The sequence below is a fragment of the Apodemus sylvaticus genome, chromosome 1 (assembly GCF_947179515.1).
Source record: "Apodemus sylvaticus chromosome 1, mApoSyl1.1, whole genome shotgun sequence".
Taxonomy (NCBI): domain Eukaryota; kingdom Metazoa; phylum Chordata; class Mammalia; order Rodentia; family Muridae; genus Apodemus; species Apodemus sylvaticus.
In genome coordinates, this window is record NC_067472.1 from 46,779,606 (window position 1) to 46,788,175 (window position 8,570).

Below are 8,570 nucleotides of genomic sequence, written 5' to 3' on the forward strand. Positions count from 1 at the left end.
CCTTCATGTCACAACCAGCCTGGCCGTGGAAACCCTGGGATTATTTCAGCACCTCATCTCTGCCCCGGCCACTGCTCCCACCACAGCCGCTTGGACTGACTTCCTCTCTGCTGAGTGTGTGGATGCCTGAGGGATCCAGGTTTCTTAGGGTGGCTGTCGGTGCTTCCCAACATCTGCCTGGCTTCCGGTCTCTTGTGCTAATGGGTCTTAGAGGGTTTCTGTCACTTGTTTGCCCTTGCCACACTAAGCCTAGGGGTCCTGCCCAACTCAGTAAGACCAGCACATCTGCTAGTCTCTCTGCTTTCTGTTTTTTCTTGCTATTTTCATTGTTTCACAGAGGTTTGTTTTTGTTTTTGTTTTTAATTTATCCATAGGACCTTTTCTTTGGGATGCTGGGGTGGCTGGTTTTCTGTCTTGCAGTTAGATGTTCAGACTGCCTAGTGATATAAATATCATGCATAAATATAATGATATAAAGCTTAGTGCATGGTTTCTTAGTATTGCGAACAGCTTGGGGCAGTAAAGGCAGTCTCAGCACATGGATTTGATCAAATATCGAAAGCTTAGTGCACAGTGCAATTCGTCGGCTGAAGGATTGACTGATACTCAGATCGAGAGGGGAGATTGCTAGAATCATCTTTACCATTTGAAAGCTTTTGGAGGTAGCCAGTTGTCTGTCTCGCATGGTAGACTCTGGAGCACACATCTTAGAAAACAACCAGAGCATAAAATGTGACCTTTGTTTGCTGTAAGAGATCAGCTGAGGCGTCTGTTGGGCACGGGGGTGGTGGGGTGGTGGTGGTGGTGGTGGTGTGTGTGTGTGTGTGCTAGGGTTGCAGCAGCTGAGTAGGCTTTGGGATGAGACCCTGCAGGCCTGTCCCTGAAGGTGTAGAAGCAGGGCATCAGAGGAGCCTCTGGGGATTGCCATGAAAGATTGCCTCTTGTTCTGTGGGATCTTCTAAACGATACTGAAGTTTTAATTTTCTCTTTCAAAGTTCTTTACCCACATATGTGTCCTGATATCATCTCAGTGGGGAAAAAGCTTCGTGTGTGTTCTGTTTAAGCTACATTAAATATGAGTCTTTTCTATCAGATACTATAAGGCCTGCGATGATGACAAAGAATTAAATCTTTTCATGTGCCCCACTTCATAAGATTTTTATGCAAATCCCCCACCTCAACCCGGTAAAACCTTGGTTTATACAAAAGTCCTGCTGCATTCTCAGCTTATAGTGACTGGTCCCTCCTCTCCTTTGTTTCCTGCACACCAGTTCTTTTCAGACTGGTCAACTGAATAAGGGTGAATAAGGTTCAACCTCAGCCAATAGGGAAGAGACAGTCAGTACCTAAGTTAAAATAAAAACCAAGTGCACTGCCTCTGATTGCTTACCCTTCTGAGCACATCCGCCCAGAAGGTGGCAAGTTATGCCTGGTCCGTTCCTTGGCCAGGTTCCTTGGTCTCTTTTTTTGTGATCCCAAACATTCTAACACCTGTGTACTCACTTTTCACACCGCTTTGATTCCAATACTGTGCTTAAAAGTACTTGCACAAAAAGGGATTGAGATCCATCCTCAGCTCTTCCTTTCCCCATTAGATTCCTGTTATTGGGAGACATACCCAGCGCCTTGTCATCACCCTGTGGTCCTGGTGCTGGAAGGCTTGACATGCACTTGGGTAAGCTGAGGGAGTGATTTTCCCCCCTCTTCTCTTTAGTGCTAAAACAGCCAATAAGACAGACAAGTGATGCCTGGAACACGTGCTCCACTATGTTCATAGCAGCCATATTTATAATAGCCAGAAGCTGGAAACAACCCAGATGACCTTCAACAGAGGGATGGATACAGAAAATGTGGTACATTTACACAATGGAATACTACTGTTACAGCTTTCCATACCTAAATAGGACAAAATAGCAACCAACAGATTGGGAAACAATCTATAACAATCCTATATCTGATAGAGGGCTAATATCCAATATATACAAAGAACTCAAGAAGGTAGACTCCAGAGAACCAAATAATCCTGTTAAAAAATGGGAAACAGCCAGGCAGTGGTGGCACATGCCTTTGGGAGGCAGAGGCAGGCAGATTTCTGATTTGGATGCCAGCCTGGTCTACAGAGTGAGTTCCAGGACAGCCAGGGCTATACAGAGAAACCCTGTCTCAACCCCCCTTCCCCCTCCAAAAAGGGAACAGAGCTAAACAGAGAATTCTCAACCAAGGAAGCTCAAATGGCTGAGAAGTACCTAAAGAAATGTTCAACATCCTTAGTCATCAGGGAAATGTAAGTTAAAATGACCCTGAGATTCTACCTCATACCAGTCAGAATGGCTAAATTTAAAAACTCAGGTGACAGCAGATGCTGGAGAGGATGTGGAGAAAGAGGAATACTCCTCCATTGCTGGTAGGATTGCAAAGTGGTACATCCATTCTGGAAATCAGTCTGGTTGTTTCTTAGAAAATTGGACATAGTACTACTTGAGGACTCAGGTATACCACTCCTGGGCATATACCCAGAAGATGCTCCAACATATAATAAGGACATGCTCCACTATGTTCCTAGCAGCCATATTTATGTTTCCAGAAGCTGGAAACAACCCAGATGACCCTCAATAGAGGAATGGATACAGAAAATGTGGTACATTTACACAATGGAGTACTACTCAGCTATTAGAAACAATGACTTAATGAAATTCACAGGCAAATGGATAGGACTTGAGAATATCATCCTGAGTGAGATGACTTAGTCACAAAGACAGTTTGTAGTCACTAATAAGTGAATATTAGCCCAAAAGTTTGGAATACCCAAGATTCAATTCACAGACCATATATATGAAGCCTAAGAAGAAGGAAGACCAAAATGTGGATGTTTCAGAGCTTCTTAGAAGGGTGAACAAAATGCCAAGGGAGGAAATTTGGAGACAAAGTGTGGAGCAGAGACTGAAGGTAAGGCCATCCAGAGACTGCCCCACCTGGGGATCCATCCATACACAGCCACCAAACTTGGATGTTATTGTGGATGCTGGGAAGTGCTTGTTGATGGAAGCCTGACATGGCTGTCTCCTGAGAGACTCTGCCAGAGCCTGACAAACACAGAGGCAGAAGCTCGCAGCCAACCATTGGACTGAGCTGGGGGAGGGGGGGTCTCTGATGGAGGAGTTGGAGAAGAGACTGAAAGAGCTGAGGGGGTTTGCAGCCCCATGGGGGGTGCAACAGTGTCAACAGGCCAGACTCCCTGGAGCTCTCGGGGACTGGACCACATGTCCAAAGGCCACACATGTGTCAGAGGACAGCCTTGTTGGACATCAGTGGGAGGAGAGGTCCTTGGACCTGAGGGTGTTTGATGCCCCAGTGTAGGGGAATGCCAGGCCAGGAGGACTGGAGTGGGTGGGTGGGGGAACACCCTCATAAAGGCAGGGGGTGGGGGGATGGGATAGGGGGTTTCCTGAGGGAAGACCTGGAAAGGGGATAACACTTGAAATGTAAATAAGGAAAATATCCACTAAAAGAAAAAAAATTAGGTAAGAGGGTTAGGGTTGGAATATAGATATAGGTATCTGATGTAATCAAAATATGTGAAATAAAATTGTTTTTACTTAAAAAAAAAAAAAAAAGACAACTACTATTGACAGATGACTCGGCCACTTCCGCCACAGGCGTTGCAGGGTCTGGCTTCCTACCGCTAGGATTAATGTTTGTTGTACCTTGTTCCTGGGAAGGAAAATAAAGTGAAGCTTCTTACTTTATTTATTTATTTATTTATTTATTTATTTATTTATTTATTTATTTATTTATTAACTGAGTACACTGTAGCTGTCTTCAGACACCAGAAGAGGGCATCAGATCTCATTCTGGATGGCTGTGAGCCACCATGTGGTTGCTGGGATTTGAACTCAGGACTTTCGGGAGAGCAGTCAGTGCTCTTAACTGCTGAGCCATTTCTCCAGCCCCAGCTTCTCACTTTTGATTGCAGTGAACAAAATTAAAAGTGCTGTACTACCCAGTTGTTAAGAAATAAATCACTTTAACTGGAAAGAAGATTCCTAATCTCTCTTATTGGACTCTTGGTAATTTAAAATTGGGATCCCTGACAGTTTGTGGTAAATTGTCACCTTTTGGGTAGAACAGGCAAATTCTTAATTACTAGCGGATAGAAAAATCTTTGTTTGTTTGTTTGTTTTTGTGAGACAGGGTTTCTCTGTGTAGCCCTGGCTGTCCTGGAACTCACGTTGTAGACCAGGCTGGCCTTGAACTCAGAAATCTGCCTTCCTCTGCCTCCCAAGTACTGGGATTAAAGGCATGCACCACCACAGCTTGGCGGATAGAAAAATCTTGATCAAAGAGATATTGAAAAGAGAGGAGGGCTGGCAGTGGGCAAAGATTTGTGGAAAACATTTTAAAGCTAAAGGACAAATTCATTTGATGTGACAGAAATAAGAGGTTATGTATTTTAAGATGCTGGAGATACAAATTGGATTTCCTAAGAAAATGGGAGCTAAGCATATTAGAAAACTTAACACATCAAGTTCTCTAGGCTAACAGAAATTAGCCCTATTCATTAACTAGTCTTGGGCCTGACTTGGGCTGGCAAAGTGGATCAGGGAGTAAAGGTGCTGGTCACCATGCTGACAGCCTGTGTTTGACACTGTGGGGGGACACTGGTGTGGGGAAGAGACTGAGTCTGAAAGTCATCCACATATCAGTCCCTTTCCCCAAACAAATCAGTCAATATAAAAAATGGTTTGGAATTTAAGGATTATGGTTTTAAGAAAGTACTCTGCACCCACATTTTAAGGAAATGTAAAACATTTTATTTAAATGAGAAAATAAGTTGCCAGGCTACAGTCTAGGGAATCCACTGGCCCCACTGCTCTCCTAGCTTTTATTTCTAACTTGCCTATGGACAGCTGAGGAATAGGCGGGTTTAGATTGATACAGTGGTATATACATTTATTTTGAAATATATGTGGTTAAGTTTTTAAATTATCACAGGTAGTATCTATTGTAAATTATATGCTGAAATTGCACTATATATAGTTATATAGACATCTTTACTTTGGGTGTGTGAAGAACTGGAATAGGCTTCTCTCAGAAACACATCGCTGGCAGCTTTAGGCAGTTAGGAGTCTGCTTTTGCATATCCATGTATGTGTGTTTCTGAACCTTTAAGGCTGATTTGCTAGTTTGTTTTCTATTGTTATGATAAAACATTTGACCATAAGCAACCTGGGTATTACTTCAGCTTACATATTCTGACCACAGTCTATCAGGAAGGAAAGTTAAGGCAGGAGCTCAAGGCAGGAGCCTGGTGGCAGGAGCTGGGAGGGTGCTTCTTACTGGCTTGCTCTCCATGACTTTCTCAAATCATCCAGGACCACCTGGCCAGGGGTGGTACCCCATGACAGCCCATATTAGTTGTTAATCAAGAAAATGCCTCACAAGCTTGTCTATAGTCCAGGCTGATACTTCTTCCTAGATGGCCCTAGCTTGTCTATAGTCCAATCTGATGCTTTTTCGTCCTAGATGGCCCAAGCTTGTGCATATATATATATATGCACAAACAAACAAACAAACAAAAACAAACCTAGCCAGAACCAGTGAGTTGGAGAACATTATGTGAACACTATGTGATATTGTGTCTATTTGTAAGACAGAACATTATCTTAATAGCACAATTATTATTTTTATGTCTATTTGGTATGAGTATATATTGTGTGTGTGTGGTGTGTGGTGTGTGGTGTGTGTGTGTGTGTGTAGATTGGGACAACCTGAGGGCGTTGGTGTCTACTTTGGATACTGCAGCACAGTAGAATCAGTCAGACATTAACATATAAGAGATCTATAGTTCATACTCAAGTTTTACCATTCATCCCACAATATTCCTATGGCTATTTTTTAAATCCAGTATTTATATGCCCCTGTCCCACTTAATTGTCATCTAAATATGAACTAGTTCTTCAACCTCTTGTTTATGTTATGGAGAGGCTGGGAAACTTTTGAAGGCTGGCTGTAGAGTAGAATATGGTTTATTCGTGTTTCCTTGTGGCTTCTTTAAGATATATTTAGTCATATGTGTACAAGTGTTTGCCCACATCGATGTATGTGTACTACACTAACATGCCTGGTGCATGCAGAAGCCAGAAGAGAGCGCTGGATCACTTGGAACTGGACTTAAGTTGTGATCCACTGTGAGGGTGCTGGGAATGCTATATGAACAGGAAGTGGAATGCTAACCACTGGGCTGCCATCTCTAGTCCCTTCTTGTAGCTTCTTCATGCCCAGAAGAGCTTGTCCTACTCTACACACACACACACACACACACACACACACACACCACACCAAATAGATCTAAAATAATAATTGTGTCACAGAGGCAATAATGTGTCCTCCATGCATCCTGACAGGAGACTCAGGATGCTGGTGTCTCGGGCTTCCCTGATGCTTGCTTACCACTTGGCCCTTTGTAAGGGCCTAAGTAAGTTATAGAGGAAAATTTTAAGACTAAATTTTCTTTTCTTTATTGAATAAGTGATACCTTCCACAAAAAGAAAATAAACTTTAACAAGGTGAAGCGATACACCATTAGTTTACCTCCCTCCCATTGCAACACTCAAGAATATAAGTTGGGGTATATAAAAGTACCTTTTGGGAGCCCTGTGCCAGCAGTTAGATTTACATTGCAGAAGCCCTGAAAATAAACTGGAAAAGGCAAGAAAGCCTGTGTGTTCTGGCTTAGATTGGGAATGTGCCCCCACTCCCAGTGCAGTGGTGGGGAGATGGGACTTCAGGGGCTGACTGTCATAAGACTGTGATCCCATCAATGGATGGATGGCCCATGTATGCACTGACCACATTGGCCACTGTCTCCAGGCCCTTTCCTGCTCTGCCTCTCACACTGCTTCCACGTGACATGAGTAGGTTTGTTCTCCATGATGCATCTGCTTTACCACAGGCATAGGAACAATGGAGAATGGAGTCAAGTGAGCACAGACCACAGACTCTGAAACCGAGGGCCCCAGCAACCAAAAGACAGAAGCCAGAAGACCTTCCTCTAAGAAGCTGTCACAGTGATGAATTACTGGGGGGCAAGTGTCGTTTGTTGAACCAGGAAAAGAATTCTCTGTTCAAGATTGAGGATTCTGCTTGCCCTCTGTCTAGTGGAGCTTATTGGATCTCAACTCTTTTTAGGAGTTCAGCCCTCTAGCAATATGAGGCTTTAATCTAATAGCCAGATCATGAGTCTCACAGCCTCGTTGTGCTTTGAAAGATGTCATAACCAAAAGTTAAAGTCAGTGCCAATAACTGTTGCTTGGCAGAATTGTCCCCCAGAGGAGGATAAAATCTTGGCCTCTGTGGAGCCAGGTAGAGTTGAAGATATCTTAAATGTCTGAGAAGTGAGACTTAGTTGAAGTGTAAGAAATAGAAAGGTAGGAGGTCCAGCGACAGGCCCAAAGTGGGATACAGCTCAAGGGGAGGCCCCCAAGGCCTGACACTATTATTGAGACTATAGGGTGCTCACAAAAAGGGGCCAATTGTGACTGCCCTCTAAGAAGCCCAACAAGCAGCTGAAAGAGTTAGATGCAGATATTTACACCCAACCAATGAACAGAAGCTGCTGACCCCTGTGGTTGAATTAGAGAAAAGATGGAAGAAGCTGAGGAGGAAGGTGATCCTGTAGGAGGACCAGCAGTCTCAACCAACCTGAACCCCCGAGATCTCTCAAACACTGGGCCACCAACCAGGCAGCCTATATCATAACTAGCTGATATGAGGCCCCCAACACATACACAGCAGAGGACTGCCGGATTTGGGTTCAGTCAGAGAAGATGCACCTAGGCACCTAACCCTCAAGAGACTGGAGGTCCCAGGGAATGGGGGGTGGGGTCTGGTGGGGCTGGGAGGTGGGGGTGGGGAGGGGGAACATGGGGGGAGGTTTAGAATGTGTAATAGTAGGAGGGAGACCAGGAAAAGGATAAGTCTGGACTGTAGAAAAAGAAGAAGAGAAAGAAAGGAAGAGAAAGAAAGAAGGAAGGAAAGAAAGAAAGAGAGAAATGTAAAGGTAAGGCTGAGGTGTAACTCACTGGGTACAGTGCTGTGCATGGAGTTCAGGATTCAATCCTCAGCACCACATAAACCTGTGTCAGACAGTCAGGAGAATCCAAAGTTCTGGGTCATCCTCAGCTATAGAGTGCCTCTGATCCAGCCTGTGCTACATGAAGACACACGCTTAAAAAAATAGTTATAGGTTATCAAGACTAATTATGTTGTCCAGGGTATAAAGGCAGCCAGAGGAGGAATTGTTTCCTTCTGCTTCTTCTCTGAATGAAAGCCATACCTTCCTGAGGGTGAAAGTTCTTGATTGAAACAGAAAATCTCCAGGAGTTATTGGGAAGTGACATGTGTCCTAAGGAAAGTTGGTAACAAACAAGCCCTCAAATGTGCTGGGGAGATACTTTACATTTGGGGGTGCATTTCAATTGAGAACAAATCAAATTTTACGAAAATAGACTCAAATTAAAGCCCCGGCTCTTACCCATCCAACACTGCTCCCTCTCCTTTCCCCAGTGGCC